The following is a 17115-nucleotide window of genomic DNA, read 5'->3' on the forward strand; positions in this document are numbered from 1 at the left end:
AGGACCAGGTGTCGAACGTGTCCTTGACCATTTCAACTTTGCTCGTCAGAGCCCACCGGGCAGAAAGAAAGGGTGAAGCCGGTCCCCGTCTGGAAACCTCCTCACCAGCCCCCTCGTGTCGGGCTGCTGTGTGTGTGGGGGCTCTGCTCCTCTCCCCTCGACGGTCTCCTTCTCATGCATCGTGCACCCCAGGGCTTCTCTGTGCCCGGAACACAGGCGGGCTCCCCAAACACTCATGTAAAGCCAGAAGCCAAGGCTACCATCGGAGCAGCCCAGCTCATGCAGGTTTGCATCGGATTCGGACAGTCAGTAAAGAAACAATGGAGCCAAAAACTGGTGGGCCATAGTCTTTAATCCTAGCTTGCACCTGGCGGGCAAGTAAAAACACACACTGGGCTCCAAAACCCACTCACATTCAGTGCTCACAAAGCCACTGACTTATCCGAGTTTCCTAGAATCAAAGGTTTCTAGCTCACCAGCCTTATTCTCCTCAGTTCCCCATCTCCTTCCTTATCCCAGATACAAACTCTGCACAAACTGGCCTCTCACTCAACACTCCGCCATCTTGGCTGCTTCTCCTGGCCACATGGCCTCTTTCTGCTCTCTGCTCTGCTCCCTCTGCTCTCTCCTGCTAATCATCCCAGGAACCAAGAGCGCAAGCTCTTGTTCTGCCCCCATTTTATAGTGTAGAAATCCAAACCTTTAATCCAATATACAAAATAGGGAAGTCTCTAATACAAAGTCACTTCTCTGAGGCATGATTGGATTGTACCATCCCACATCAAAGAGGGTGGGAAAGGCTTAATCCCAAAACCAAGCCCCAGGCTACAAGGATTCTCAACACACATTAATATCACCTGGGCGACGGCCTCACGTGGGCAGCACCATTTTTAACAAAGTGAGCATAATACATTTTATCTGCCCAACAACTCACTAAATTCTGTTGCATACAGAGCAAGTGTCACAGTAGAGAAGGGGCTTCGCCAAGCGTGGGTCGTGCTGGGTTCTGATGTGATGGGACCGCCAGCAGCCCGGCCCACCTGCCGTTCTGGAGAATCACTGGCCTCCACCGGGCTGTGGGGACGTAAAGATGGGGAAGCCAGAGAACTGAGGTGAGGACAGGCCCGTCAGTGCCGACAGCTCAGAGTTCTCGGGTGGGAGACCAGCACCGGCACTGCTTACCTGGCCTCTTCCCACAGGGCGGGGCTCCCCTCTATGGAGGGGCCTCGGGGCCTCTCCAGGGGGCCAGCCGCACCCGTCCCATTCTGCACCATGCAGCAGGCGGGAGGCAGCACAGAGCAACACAGCCACGCAGCACCTCCCAGGAGCACAGCGCAGAGCCACACTCTGCGACACCGCAGCACACACACGGCGCCTGCTCCGCCTCCCGCCCAGCGGTGCCCTACCGGTGAATCACGCCGGGACCACCAGGAGGGAGCGATGGCCGTCCACCCAGCTGGAGGGGGAAACAAATGTTTGTTTGGACAACTTACATCCGCTCCCTCGTCCTGCCGCTCCCACCGGATAAAAGAGAGCCCCGTGTCGTATACACAGAAACGCCTGTTACTGGCGCAATCTTAAAATATTTATGCCGCACACAAACAATGCCGCGGAATTCCCTACACACTATACAGTGACTTCGTAAACACGGGGCCATTACGGAGCGTTTGTCTTCGTTCTATATGACAAGTTAGTAATTACAGCCGAGGGGAATCCGAGGGCCGAGATCAAGGCTTCTATATACAACGTGCGGCTGGGATCGGCCCCGCGGTAAGCGAGGAGATCAGCGTGTTCCACCGCTGGTCTCGGAGCCACATGTGCGGGGACCTCAGGAGCTGAGGGGCCCAGGACAGCTGGACCCCCGTCTAGCGGGTGACAGTACATGCTGCCCTGTTAGCAGGGCACCATGCTCACCAGGCAGGCTGGGCTGCCGAGGGTCCCCGAAACCCCCCAGCAAGTTGCTGCCTCCCCATGTGCCTGGTCACCGTTTGTGCCCATCAGTGACTCTCGTGACTTCCTGGGTTCCTCTCTGGAAGAAGAATGAGGAGAGATGTTCCCGCCCCTTCTGTGGGCTCTGCCCACCCCCCGCCCCACCCACGCTGGGCCCGCGAGGTGCCCGCCGCGCCAGGCCCCTTTCAAATCCCAGCAGCTTTGAGAAGGAAGAGGAAGCAAACAAAACCTAGCTCCTTCCCACAGGAAGGGTTGAACAGTTCTGAAGTGCACGTTTCATTTTAATGTCGTTCACCTCTGGGGATAAAACGCAGCCCCCAGTTAGCCAGGGGGAAAAACAGACAGCTTCTCGCCTTCCACCCGGCCTCAGGCGGCCCTGTCCGCGCTCTGTGCCACTCGGAGCCTCGGGTGCCGGGTGGCAGCGTTCTCGGGCTGTCTGGGTCAATTTGCAAAGCAAGGCCAGCCTGCGTGGTGACGCAGCGGGTCCTAGGACAGGTGAAGTGGCTGCAGTGAGCCGTCTCAACGAGTCACGGGGCAGGAGGGAGTGTGCGTATGTGGGGACAGGGGACGGGACAGGTGAAGTGGCTGCAGTGAGCCGTCTCAACGAGTCACGGGGCAGGAGGGAGTGTGCGTATGTGGGGACAGGGGACGGGACAGGTGAAGTGGCTGCAGTGAGCCGTCTCAACGAGTCACGGGGCAGGAGAGAGTGTGCGTATGTGGGGACAGGGGATGGGACAGGTGAAGTGGCTGCAGTGAGCTGTCTCAACGAGTCACGGAGCAGGAGGGAGTGTGCGTATGTGGGGACAGGGGATGGGACAGGTGAAGTGGCTGCAGTGAGCTGTCTCAACGAGTCACGGGGCAGGAGGGAGTGTGCGTATGTGGGGACAGGGGATGGGCAGGAATCACCTGGGACAGCCGGCCCCTCTCTGCCTCCTGAGCACACGGACGATGCAGGGGAAGCACAGCCGTGTCCCCGCGGGCCAGGGCACTGCTGTGGGACTCATGGGGGGGCTGTGCTCTGAGAGCCCCCTCCTTGTGTCCTGTGGTCCCCAGGACAGCACATGGCCCATGTCTCCAGCCGTCACCCATGTGACCAGAGGTGCTGCGGTGGCCACAGGCTCACCAGGCAGGCCTGTGCATTTTGTCCCAACACCGCGCCCTCAGAGACCAGGGTGGGGCTGAAACCGGCCCGGGTGGGGCCGTTTGCTCCACGGCCACCGGCCAGCGCGGTGAACCCGGGCTCCCCTCTGTGTGAAGACAGCGTGTTGAACATTCACCAGCTCATCTCCGTGGGCACCCGCCTCCCTTCCTGCCCGGGAGCCATTTCCCGTCTGACCATCCATTTAATCCGCCGCCAGGGTCAGGTGCGCTGGCCTGAGACCGTCGGGAGGGGCCCGGCGCTGACCGGCACACGGACTCAGAGAGCAGAACCCGACTTGATTTTGTGGGTTCTCTTTTTCCATTTATTTACGGCTGTCTCATTCACACCCAAAATGACACAAATGCTTAGTGATTTTTCTCTGTGGACTTTCCTCAAAGCCATCTACTTACGGTTCATGAACACGATTCTCAATATTTTCGTCATGTATTTCATCCGATGAGGCCCCTCTGATTAAATTACGCGGTTACATTCCTAAGTCCCCACTGTCCTGCAAAGCTTGCGAGTTGGGGGGGGACATGTGAGCACCAGTAGCCAGCCCCTTCACCCCCAGATTTACCCGGTTTCCTGTCATCCAAGGACCCACCTCCCCAAGCTCGGAGCGCACAGGAGGGCCCACACTGGCCCGGTGGGCAGGGTCCTCTCGCCAGGACCCTCAACGTGAGTGAAGAGGGGACCAGAGTGGCGTGCGCGGTGGACGTACTCGAGCGCCATGGCTGGGCTCCCGGGGGACACTGCAGTATGTCGACGCACCAGGAAGTCAGACGCTGCGCTAACAAGCTGCTAAATAAAATATTTTCCCCTTCTACACCGAAGACTATAAATTCACAGACGAAATTGAAAAAAATGCATAAAATTATGATTATCATATGAAAATTAGCAAAATATCAAAGACAACTGCAATCATTTGTTACTGTGCATGTCTGGGTGTTCTGTTGACGGGCTATTAGTGTATGAATTAAACAAAATGAAGGCATACATAATTCAGACATTGGGCTGTATTTTGCAAAAACTATTGTGAAAAAGTCAAGATTTTCATGTCGTGTAAGTTCTATTGACATGAATGATCAAATTAGGCTCCAAAGTGTAAATGTATTCATAAAGTTCAAATTGAAATAAACACAAAAATACTTTTAAAAAATATTTGTTTTGCCCTGGCCAGTTGGCTCAGTGGTAGAGCGTCGGCCTGGCGTGCAGGAGTCCCGGGTTCGATTCCCGGCCAGGGCACACAGGAGAAGCACCCATTTGCTTCTCCACCCCCACCCCCTCCTTCCTCTCTGTCTCTCTCTTCCCCTCCCGCAGCCAAGGCTCCATTGGAGCAAAGATGGCCCGGGCGCTGGGGATGGCTCCTTGGCCTCTGCCCCAGGCGCTAGAGTGGCTCTGGTTGCGACAGAGCGATGCCCTGGATGGGCAGAGCATCGCCCCCTGGTGGGCATGCCGGGTGGATCCCGGTCGGGCGCATGCAGGAGTCTGTCTGACTGCCTCTCTGTTTCCAGCTTCAGAAAAATACAAAAAAAAAAAAAAAAAAGATTTGTTTTAATGCATGTATTTCTAAAAACTCAAAATTACAAAAAATAGAAGATGCGCTAATTAGTTCTATGTAATGGCTATCGGATTTCGATTCAAATTTATGAAATAAAAGCTACAGTTTAAATTTAATTTTTAAAATTTAACTAGATTAAATTTTTATGAAAATCAATCTCCATCGTCAGCCATCCTGGATCTCCCACCTCGTGGCTGAAGCAGAGGCCAGGGGTCCTGCCTCATCCAGCTGCAGATAGAACCGGGACTCGGCCCACACGGTCCAGCTGTCCTCCCGGCCGCGGGCATGCAGGTGGACACTGGGCCGTGTCCTTGGCCCGCCACTAGAGAGCCAGGAGCGGGACCCAGGAGGACGAGGAGACAGGTGCCTGGTGCCCTCAGGAGGGAGTGACCTCCGGTCAGGGCTTCTCCGGACAACTGTGGTGAAGGTGGAGGTTTCAAAACCGTATTTCCTATTTGTTGTGCGCGTCTGAAAAGTACGGTGAAAATGGACCACCAGAAAAAATGAAACGGGCATACCGGAGGCAAGCCCCATTTTTATTGTTGCCTTCGGTAGACACAAAATCGCTCTCTGAAGTGTCCATCACAATGCCCAACAACTAGCTCTAGCTTCCGCGCTTCTCTGTCGTGGCCCAGTGGACAGTGTCCACCCCGGGGCCAGCCGTGGCCGCCCTGTTCCAAGTGGTGGAGGCAGAGGGGCGGGTGTGCAGCCCCGACCGGGGCCGCTTGCTGGAGGGCAGGTTCCTGGGCTCTGCGTTGTCCTGGGCCCGGAACGAGGGCCAGGCCTTCAGTGACTCTGTGTCCTCGGTTATTCAACACAGGGATTGTCTCAGATCTGTGACCTGTGGTCCCGGCCACGTCATGGGCTCCTGCCCACACGAGCCCCCCGTAAGTCCGTGGTGCCCACTGCCCCTCTCTAAGCCACGTCCACTGGCTCTCCTGAGACGTTCATTTCCTGCCCAAGTGAACTAGAGTGCAGCTGAGTTGCTTGTCATTAAAGGACGCTGACAGACAGAGCTATGCCGGAAATGAGCCCTGCAGGGGGGACTGGGGACGCGACCAGGCTGCCCTGCCCAGGGCTGACCTCGGGCCGGGGGCCTGCATTCTGAGGGGGAGGCCCTTGTGGTGGACTCGACCTCTCAAGGCCAGAAGGAGTCGCTCTCAGAAGTGCCTTGTGAATGGAAAGGAAGCTTTTCCACTGGACTGTCCCCTCCCAGGAAATGCAGCCCGTGTCCCCTCCCCGCACTGGGTCATCTGGGGTCACTCTTTAACAGATGAGTCTCATTGAGACAGGGCCCCAGCTCTGACCAGCTAAGTGACCCGGCGGCCTCACACTCCGGGCCTGAGCACCCCTGACCGGGGGGAGGTCACGGCATGTTTGGGAGGCTCCGCGAGGAGCGGCGTGGTGCGTGCTTGTCCGACACGGGTCAGGCCATCACTCCATGAGGCCATGCGGAAGCCGGGACGCAGCACGTCACCGGCGTCTTTCTTCCCTCTGTTTCCCACTTGGTCAAGCACCCGGCTTACAGCCGGAAGTGGTGCTCTCAGAGGTCACCTCTGTTTATAACCTGCAAATAGGTCTCGGCTTCCCGGTGCCCAAATCTGTGCGAGAAGCGATCGGCCTGTCACCGAACATTCGTGCCCGGCCAGCACGTGCGTGCTCTGGGGATGCGCCGGCCAATAAGGAAAGGCCTGTTTGCGCAAACGCCTGAGCCCAGCGCACGGCGCACCGTCAGACACCGGGTGCAGAAGGAGCCCCTGGGCATTCAGGTGCAGACAGCGAACCCCTGTGGTGGGACCCGCAGGCCCTCTGCCTCCCCTCCATCCTGGGGCAGGGGGTGTCTGCATGGTGGATCGGCGAGCCCCCAGGCAGCACAGTGAGGGGTGAGTGGCAGCAGGGGGCCCCCTGCAAAGCCAGAAAGCTGCTCCCCCACACACATCTGTCTAAGGAGCTGAAACACGAACACTTCTGAAGCTCTACACGTTTTTTTATGGTGAATAAACACCCCCATCCAAAAAAAAAAGTGCGTAGGAAGCTCCACTGCGTGCTTGTTTAAGTGAGTGATCTGTTTTACAGGCTTAAGTGCATGTCCAGCCCGCCGGCCGTAAATCCTTCCCCGGCGAAACGGAGCCCGGGGAGGCGGCCTGGGTGCCACCAAGCAGCTCCCCGTGGGGCCCCGCCAGCCTCGTTTGAAACGCCTCCTGTGCTCTGAACAGAAACAGATGTTTGAACAGCAGAGCTGAGCAGAAGTTGTTCTTCAAACAGTTGATTAAAACATCTGTCAGGACAGCCTGGAGGGGCCAGACCCGCAGCAGCTCTGCAGCTGGGCCTGCCCATCACGGCCTTTCCAGGGAGCGGGTGGCAGGCAGAGGGGACGAGGCAGGAGCGTGGGGCTGTCCTCTCAGCTACTCCGGGTGTCCCGGCAGGCTTCGCAGGGTCCTGTCCCCCGTCCCTCTGCCTCCCCCCATGTATTGTGGCTTCCTGGAGCATGGCCGTCCCCTCTCCTCAGGACCAGGTGTGCTGATCGCCTGGACAGGTGGCACCCGCCAACTCTCTGAGCGGGAACCCTGGGCCCCTCTCCTGCAGGAACTCTGTTTAGCACGTTGACCTTCTGATGTGTCCGGTGACTGCTCCTCACACACAGGCCCCCTCGGCTTCGTGACGTAAGGTGCTGACCTCTCAGAACCACACAGCAGGGGACGGCACGGTCCCGGCTGTGACCCTGAACGAAGGCCACGATTCAAGGGGCACGGACAGGTTAGGGTGCGCAGGGGACGCCCCGGGCAGAAACCTTCCCTGTGCTGCGTGTCCTGGTGGACGGCAGGGGGGTTCTCTGTGGGGCAGCCACACCAACCCCTGGCCCGTCGGTGGGGACGGCACAGACGAGACGGGCGGTCACTGAGAGGAAACAGCCACTGGAGGGGCCCCCGTGATTCTCCTCCTCCTGACCGACTGTGCCCAGTGCTGTCTGAAGGGGTCTGGGGGGTCACTGAGCGGAAACACCCACTGGAGGGGCCCCGTGATTCTCCTCCTCCTGACCAACTGTGCCCAGTGCTGTCTGAAGGGGTCTGGGGGGTCACTGAGCGGAAACAGCCACTGGAGGGGCCCCCGTGATTCTCCTCCTCCTGACCGACTGTGCCCAGTGCTGTCTGAAGGGGTCTGGGGGGTCACTGAGCGGAAACACCCACTGGAGGGGCCCCGTGATTCTCCTCCTCCTGACCAACTGTGCCCAGTGCTGTCTGAAGGGGTCCTGGGGGGTCAGGGTTTAGAGGCTCAGCACGTACTGCGTGTAGCTGCTCTTTCGTCGGCTGCGTGGGGAAGCGTGTCTGTGCTCGGGTCCATGGGCCTGGCGTGCTCTCCTCACGGCCTCAGCGCCAGGCTGCCCTTTCCAGTGGGTAGAGCTGACCTGTGCCCCTCTGTGACAATGTCTTCAGAAGTTGTGCCAGAAACGTTGGAGTTCCTCATGTCTCCAACGTGGCGGGTAGTAGGCCGGGAACCCGCCTCACCTTCAAGGAACCTTTACCGTCCTGTCCCCCCCGAAGGTCACAGGCCTGTGTCGTCCCAGCAGCTGGGCACGAGGCCTTTGGGATGCCCACAGCTGCCTGCTGGCAAGCACCTGCTGACCTCCCAACAGAAAGGCTCCTGTGTTCCCCAGCACGTGACACACCGTCCCCACACGGTGCACAGCTCTCACACCGTCCCCCACACGGTGCACAGCTCTCACACCGTCCCCACACTGTGCACAGCTCCCACACCGTCCCCACACGGTGCACAGCTCCCACACCGTCCCCACACGGTGCACAGCTCCCGCACCGTCCCCACACGGTGCACAGCTCCCGCACCGTCCCCCACACTGTGCACAGCTCCCGCACCGTCCCCCACACTGTGCACAGCTCCCGCACCGTCCCCCACACGGTGCACAGCTCCCGCACCGTCCCCCACACTGTGCACAGCTCCCGCACCGTCCCCCACACGGTGCACAGCTCCCGCACCGTCCCCACACTGTGCACAGCTCCCGCACCGTCCCCACACGGTGCACAGCTCCCGCACCGTCCCCCACACGGTGCACAGCTCCCGCACCGTCCCCACACTGTGCACAGCTCCCGCACCGTCCCCACACTGTGCACAGCTCCCGCACCGTCCCCACACGGTGCACAGCTCCCGCACCGTCCCCACACGGTGCACAGCTCCCGCACCGTCCCCACACGGTGCACAGCTCCCGCACCGTCCCCACACGGTGCACAGCTCCCGCACCGTCCCCACACGGTGCACAGCTCCCGCACCGTCCCCACACGGTGCACAGCTCCCGCACCGTCCCCACACGGTGCACAGCTCCCGCACCGTCCCCACACTGTGCACAGCTCCCGCACCGTCCCCCACACGGTGCACAGCTCCCGCACCGTCCCCACACGGTGCACAGCTCCCGCACCGTCCCCACACGGTGCACAGCTCCCGCACCGTCCCCACACGGTGCACAGCTCCCGCACCGTCCCCACACGGTGCACAGCTCTCGCACTGTCCCCCACACTGTGCACAGCTCCCGCACCGTCCCCACACGGTGCACAGCTCTCGCACTGTCCCCACACTGTGCACAGCTCCCGCACCGTCCCCCACACGGTGCACAGCTCCCGCACCGTCCCCACACGGTGCACAGCTCCCGCACCGTCCCCACACGGTGCACAGCTCCCGCACCGTCCCCACACGGTGCACAGCTCTCGCACTGTCCCCACACTGTGCACAGCTCCCGCACCGTCCCCACACGGTGCACAGCTCTCGCACTGTCCCCACACTGTGCACAGCTCCCACACCGTCCCCACACGGCGCACAGCTCCCGCACCGTCCCCACACGGTGCACAGGAGCCGCAGAGCCCACACCCTGGTGTGGGCAGGACCGGTGGTTCAGACGGGACGCCCTTGTCTGCAGGGGCACTTCCTGTGGAGACAGGCGAGCCGGGGCAGCCACAGGGTTCGACAGGTGTTGCAGGAGGTCTGTGAGAGGCAGGTGTGCACACACAGGCCATTCCCAGGACAGGAACGGGGTGGCAGCTGGTGACAGGGTCCAGGCGGGAACATGTCTGGAAAAGGGGGTGGTGGGCGCCGGGCAAGCAGTGGACAAAGGGCACAAGCATGGTCAGAGAACGGAGTGGCCAGCATGTCCAGGGAGCTGCGAGGATAGTTGGACTGGGCTGTGTGCCCCCTCTGTGACCTGGCTGACCCCACACGGCCTGGGGCACAGGAGCCCTTTGCGCTCCTGTACTTGAAGGCTCACGTGGAGGGACGGGAGTCGGCCTGTCCAGGTGCCCAGGGCTCCCCGTCAGCTGATAAGATGAGGCCCACCCACATGACGGAGGGTGGACCTGCTTTGCTCGGGCGCTGACTGATTTAAATGTTCATCTCATCCAGAAAAATAGCTGCACAGCCACACCTAGGCTGGTGTTGGCCAAGTGGGTGCATAAACTGATGTCCCAAGACTGTATTATCGGCCTTTTTACATGAAGGACAGTCCGCGTGTGTGGAAAGGAAACCAGATTCACGCCACGTGATTCCAGGGGAGTTAAGTTGGGACCTGCATGTTGGCCAGTTTCCCCTCCCTGTGACTGGCGACCTCGCACAAGGAGAGCTCCCAACGCCCTGTTCTCTGGCCGGGTGGACGTGGCCTAGGGGGGCTTGAAGGTGTGAGTCCCCAGAAGTCCACAGGCTGAGAGCAGCCCTGGTCGGGACTCGGAGGCCCTGCTGTCATGCTACATTGTTTATAAAACGCCCCAATGGCCCTGGCCGGGTCGCTCGGTTGGTGGGAGTGTCGTCCTGACGCGCAGAGGTGGTGGGTTCGATCCTCGGCCGGGGCACCTCCAGGGGACAGATGTTCCGTCTCTGCTGCTCTCTTAAAAACAAAACAAAACAAAATTAAGTTTACAAAAAACACGCTGGTATAAAATAAACAAGCAAAAAAAAAATAATAAAGAAGCTGAAATGGGATTTAAACGAAAGGTGTCCACTCACCGCAGAGGCTCCAGGCCCCGAGCAGCAGCGGAGGGGACGTGGTGGCCTGGCCCGGCGCCCGGAGGAAGGGGTTGGGGGCGAGTGTGCCCTGGCACCCTGCTCTGCAGAGACAGGCGGGCGGGACCCAGTCTTCCTCCCGACCAGGCGCAGTCCCGTCTCACGGTGACCCTGGCCGCCGGACACAGGCCCCTGGCCGCCTTGTTTGCCCAGGGGCTGCTGGGACCTTGGCTCCACGCAGGTGACTACACAGAGAGCGGACAGCCCCGGAGAGGCCGGGCGGCCTGAGGAACCCTCGGGGGCTTGCTGCCGCGTCTGCTAACCGGGTTCCCCTCCCACTTCCCGCTCGTCCCGGGCCGGGCCCACGTCTCCAGATGTTGCTGGGCGCTGCGGCCACGCCGGCCACCAGCCCTTAGCGGTTGCGCCAACAACTCGGCGAGCTGAAGTGGGGCGGCCCTACCCCAGTGACCGCTCACCTTCCGGGGCCAGCTAGACGGGAGCAGAGTGCCCGTCACGGGCTGGGAAGTGGCGCTGCGTCCCGCCCGCCAGAGCGGCTCATCCTGCCCGGGTCCCAGCCCGGAGCCGCTCGTCCTGCCCGGGTCCCAGCCCGGAGCCGCTCGTCCTGCCCGGGTCCCAGCCCGGAGCCGCTCGTCCTGCCCGGGTCCCAGCCCGGAGCCGCTCGTCCTGCCCGGGTCCCAGCCCGGAGCCGCTCGTCCTGCCCGGGTCCCAGCCCGGAGCCGCTCGTCCTGCCCGGGTCCCAGCCCGGAGCCGCTCGTCCTGCCCGGGTCCCAGCCCGGAGCCGCTCGTCCTGCCCGGGTCCCAGCCCGGAGCCGCTCGTCCTGCCCGGGTCCCAGCCCGGAGCCGCTCAGAGGCGCTGGGGGTGGGGAGGGCCGCAGAGCAGAGGCCCCGGAGGCCCCGGTGATGGACATGAGGACCTCAGGAGCCTGCACCTGTGCTGAACGGCAGCCCGGGTGCCCCTCTCGCTCTGAACGGGCCCGGAGCTGGGTCACTCCCGCCCGGTGGCCTGGGTGTGTGCAGCCCCGTGGACAGCGACGCGGGGTGGTCGACGTGGGGCCTCAGCCCAGGCCTGGCGCGGGCTCGCCCAGCGGGGAGCAGCCCCGCGCCTTCCCGCTCTCAGCCCTCCACGCCTCTGCGGCTGCTCCCCGCTGCCGTGTCCTGCGTGAAGCCTGCCCGGGTCTGCAGGCTGCACGCCGTGCCCCTCTGTCGTCACCAGTTCTCCTTCGCACCCCATGCGCCCCCGTCTGCCGTCTAAACAGAGCACGGACCGCTTCGCTCCGGTCACGGGCCCCCTGCCCCCCACCCACAGGAGACACAGCACAGACGCGCCGTGGGGGGTGGGCGCGGGGCTTCCCCACCTCTCCGGTCCTCCCCGCACGGTGTCCCCTGGTCACCCTCCACGGAGCTGCTGTCTGTCCTCTGCTTCTCAGCCAGGGGCCCCTTTCAGTCCTCGGAGCACCGACGGGTTGTCAACACCTCGCAAACAGCCTTGTCCCCGGGTCACCATCAGGGAAAACTGAAGTCACGCTGGACATTTAAAGAGAATCCCGCCTGCAGGGAATTACTTGGAGTCTCGGGAGCCAGCGCAGAAGGCCACGTGCCCCAGAGATGAGTGACAGGGAGCAGCTGCCCCTGGGGACCAGGACCCCTTGCCCCCGGGGTGCGGGAGCTTGAGAAAGTACTTCCTAACTGCGGGAGACAGAACTCTGACGGTCCCCCCACCCCATCCATCAAGAACCAGCGCGCCCGCGGCTGGAAGGGGTTTTGCAAGATTATCACCCAAGTCTGTTAACCCTGAAATAGGGACACTTCCTGGGGGTGGGGCACCTAATCGTTCGCATCCTCCAAAAGCAGTGTCTTCTCCGGCTGGGGGTTGAGGACCCCGAGACCCTGTCCTGGCCTGGGCAAAGGCAGCCATCGTGCTGGGGCGGGGCACGTGGCCGGGAGCTGTGGCGCCTCAGGGGGTGGGCGGCGCCTGTGGGCGGGGCACGTGGTCAGGAGCTGTGGCGCCTCGGGGAGTGGGTGGTGCCTGTGGGCGGGGCACGTGGCCTGGAGCTGTGGCGCCTCGGGGGGTGGGCGGTGCCTGTGGGCGGGGCACGCGGCCAGGAGCTGTGGCGCCTCAGGGGGTGGGCGGTGCCTGTGGGCGGGGCACGCGGCCAGGAGCTGTGGCGCCTCAGGGGGTGGGCGGTGCCTGTGGGCGGGGCACGTGGCCAGGAGCTATGGCGCCTCAGGGAGTGGGCGGTGCCTGTGGGCGGGGCACGTGGCCAGGAGCTGTGGCGCCTCAGGGGGTGGGCGGTGCCTGTGGGCGGGGCACGTGGCCAGGAGCTGTGGCGCCTCAGGGGGTGGGCGGTGCCTGTGGCAGTAGGAGGACACAGAACCTCAGTCCCACAGGTGCAAGGACACGAGTGTGGCCATTGAGCGGGAGCCCTCCGGCCCGGGCCCAGCAGAGCAGCGGGAGTTCAGGGGAGCGACCCTGGCAGGGCCCGGCCACGCCCACCGCGCCCGCGCTGCCATCTTAGCTGCTAAGTTTGCGGCGATCTATGTGTCCACCGAGCAGCTCGTGACGGGGGGCAGAGACCGGCCTGTCTGTGCCTCCACGTCCACCTCTGAGCACCCCTCCGCGGGCAGGAGCGGAAGACCCCGCCTGGCGCTCCGAGCGCGGCCTGTGGGAACAGGGCTGTGGGCATCGGTGCTGAAGGGCCCACGCCCCGTTCCCTGTGTGGTTTCCATCAGCAATTTGCTGAATAAGGACAGGATAGGGTGGTGAGCCCGGGACACTCCTCAGCAGAAACGACTGAAAATGTGTTTGTTCGCAGCGTGAGCCAGTTTGCAATTTATCTTGGTTTTCACCCAAACAGGCTGCAGACCAAGACAAACACTCTTTGATGTAATCAGCGAGTGAGTCAGGCCGTGTGTGCGGCGGTTCCTGTGCTGAGGAAACAATGGAAGAGCCCTTGACCACGGGCCAGTGGAAAGTGGGGGTCTGCCCTGCGGGGCGACCTCGCCCGCGGCCCTCCCGGGCCGTGATGTCACCGGGTCCGTTCTGCTGGCCTCTGTGTTTCTAACAGCGACCGGCTGACCGTGGGCGTGGTCGGATGCACGCTGGTGTGGGCGGCACCGCCCGCGGGGACTTGCGCGCTCCCGCGAGGCCGAGCGTGAGTGCTCCTCTCCCTGTGACCGAGGTCGCGCTCGGTGGTGGCCTTTCCACAGGCCCGTTGTTTCATGAGGAGTCCACGCTGTGTCTCTCTAAGGCCATTGCTCGTGCTCGCTGACATGTTTCTACAAAGAGAAAAGGCTCCCCGCCAGCATTCAGTCTCCGCCGGGCTCTGTTCATGTCTCTGTGCCCAGAAGGACCCAGAAGGGAGGCCGGGGCGGTGTGTTCATGGCACGGGCATGTGACAAGAATGGCGAGGGCCGAACCAGTTGGCAGCAAGCCGGGTCTTAAGGGAGGAAAACACAGAGTAAACATATAGTAGGACTCTCTCTTTCCAACAGGGATGCACGTGCTCTTCATGCCACTGCACGCACACACGTGTACAGGCGCCCATGTAATTGTGCATGGCTCCTCAGAACAAGGGAACGTCCGAATGTCACACCCGGCGGCTTGTGGTGACTTCTGGGAAGGTGGGGCTTCGAAGGACAGGTCAGGGGGCCCAACGTGGGCACTTTAAAGAAAAGGCAGAGTGCATGATGACCCATCACACGTGAGACTCTCCTGTGTACACAGTAGTGTGTGTGCGTGTGTGTACACGTACCGATGTGTCCATGATGCTCGCCAACATGTTGTGTCACTGCACACATGTTAGGTTTCTGGTGATTTTACTTTCTTTCTTATACCTTAGAGCTTTGTTAGAATTTTTATACTAAAACAACACTTAAAAATTATCAGGAGAAGAGCAAGCAATAAGGCTGTGTTACTGCAGGGAAACAGAAACGTGTAACACAGTGAGGTTGATGAGGCGCTGACCCAGACACACCCCTGCGGTGGGGACCGTGGAGGCGGGGACCGTGGCGGCGGGGACCGTGGCGGTGGGGAGCATGGCGGTGAAGACCGTGGCGGTGAAGACCGTGGCGGTGGGGACCGTGGCTGTGGGGACCGTGGTGGTGGGGACCCTGGAGGTGGGGACCACGGCGGTGGGGATCACGGAGGTGGGGATCACGGAGGTGGGGACCACGGCGGTGGGGATCATGAGGTGGGGATCACGGAGGTGGAGACCATGGCGGTGGGGACCACGGCAGTGGGGACCCTGGAGGTGGGGACCATGATGGTGTTACTGCCGCTGGTCAGGGCCGCGGAGGACCCCGGACAGGGACGCGGCTCCGTGGATGGGTCATGGGCACCGTGGGTCAGCAGAGAGGAGGTCTAAGTGTCTCAGGAAGTCATCCCAAGTCCGTTTAGAGTGACCACGTGGTGGGACGAGCCCCGTCCTCTTTCCTGTGGGAGACACCTCCCTGGTGTCAGATGTTTCCTGTGGGAGACACCTCCCTGGTGTCAGATGTTTCCTGTGGGAGACACCTCCCTGGTGCTGGCACCTCTCTGGGCACCGGAGGCTTGGCCCTGGAGAAAACGGCTGTTGGGTGGAGCGTCTTCCCCGCCTTCCCTGGGCCACGTGCTGGGGGGAGGTCCCTGTCACCACCTCGCCTCCCCATCCAGAATGCTTCAACGAACGCATCCGGTCCGGAAGTGAAGAGGCTGCCCCGTCTCGCGAGGTCTCCATGGGAGCTGTGAATCTTCACAGTTCACTTTCCATCTTCCTCTTTGTAGCATTGAAAACAGCCACCAAACACTTAACAAAATTAAGGATCACTTAATCCTGAAGATGATAAGTAAGAACACCCTGTTATTCATTCTCTCTATTACCCGTGAGCTCGATGGAATGAGGAGAGGTGTCAGCCTGTGGGAGGTGTTCCTGCCTGACACTCGTCCTAAGTCAGAGAAGTCACTGCCGATGTTGTTATCAGTGTTGGGCAAGGCTACGTCCTGATCCGTGTTACAAGTTGACACAGCCTGAAGGACCGCTCCGTCCTGCGTGCCTGGGTCCCTCTGTGCTCTGTGCACAGGGGACGCAGAGAGCACCTGATGGTTGATGGGGACGGACCTGGGTCAGTCCCAGCTCATCTGGGTCAGTACCCAGTGCTGTCGGCACAAGAACAGACTGTGTTCCATTCAGTTAACTGGAAGCGTTGCTGTGAGCTCCTCTCCGCCTGAGGCTGTGGACAGTGTGGAGAACGGACGTGATGGAATACAGTCAGAGGTCTAGCTTTCTTCCCGGCCTGTCCACTCTTCCCTCCTGTGGCCCGATGTTGTTCATTGCAGCTCAGTCTGCTTCCCCCAATGTTGGCCTCAAATGGCCTGAACAAGCCATCAACCGCCGTGTCCCACACGCAAGGCCAGGAAGACTCATGGCTGGGAAGAGGCTGGTAGCGTCTCTCCACGTGCATTCGGACACTGAGATGTCCGGTTACCCTGGAGCTGCACACACGGTCATGCAGGGCCCAGCAAGCCGGGAGGATTGACACCGTTTGGACAGCAACCACGGTGGATGCAGCAGGGGTCAGCCAGGTCAGTCCCTGGGAAGCAGAGATAATGCAGCTGCCTTGTGCACAGGGCAGGTTAGGCCCTGCAGTGAGTCACAGAGGGACTGGGGGCTGGAGGAAGCCCCGGGGCTGGCAGCCTCCTCGGAGGACGCTCGCTCACTCGTTAGCACGCTGGGAAGCTCAGGGCGGCGGCTGCTTGAAATATAACAGCAATCCATCTACCCTCAACAATCACCTGCTGTTTACTACTCTTCAAAATGAATTGGGAAAAAAAGTTTTTTTAAATAAATAGCACAAAACTCAGGACTTAAAACTGTGTCTCCCCACACGCAGATAGCCATGACTTGACCAGCGTCCAGGTCCTCCAGGACACCCCACGTTCCCCGGGGTGCCTGCCCTGCCCTCACACCTCAGCTCCTCCGTGTCTCAGCGAGCCACGCCGTGTTACTGTGGACACCCAGCCGGGGGGCGGGGTCAGAAGCCTCTGCCCCGGTCGGTCGACAGCAGGTCACCCCTGCAGGTGACCATTGACAAGAGGCGGCAGTCACTGAAAGCCAGTGTTACACACAAGGGTTTGCTGCTCTGCCTGTGTCCTTGAATGAGCTGATTTTCTCATGACTTTTGGCAGGTCCTCATTCTGGGTTTGAGGACACCAGCTCGCCACCGTGAACTGCACTTTGCCCGTCAGTGGAGTTGATGGCTGTTCTGATGGTGCAGAGGCTGCGCCTCGCCCGTCTCCGCGCCTGCCGCCAGCTGTGGTGCCCAGGGACGGTGCCGCGTACCCAACGTAGCAAATCAACGTGCCCCTCGGGCTGTCTTCCAGGCGGGGGGAGGAGCTCTCTGGCTCCGGGCCCCAGTGTCCGGTATGGAGTGTAGGGTTAACGAGCGCTTTCAGAGCGTGAGTGTGAGC

Source organism: Saccopteryx bilineata, chromosome 12 (assembly GCF_036850765.1).
Source record: "Saccopteryx bilineata isolate mSacBil1 chromosome 12, mSacBil1_pri_phased_curated, whole genome shotgun sequence".
Classification (NCBI taxonomy): Eukaryota; Metazoa; Chordata; class Mammalia; order Chiroptera; family Emballonuridae; genus Saccopteryx; species Saccopteryx bilineata.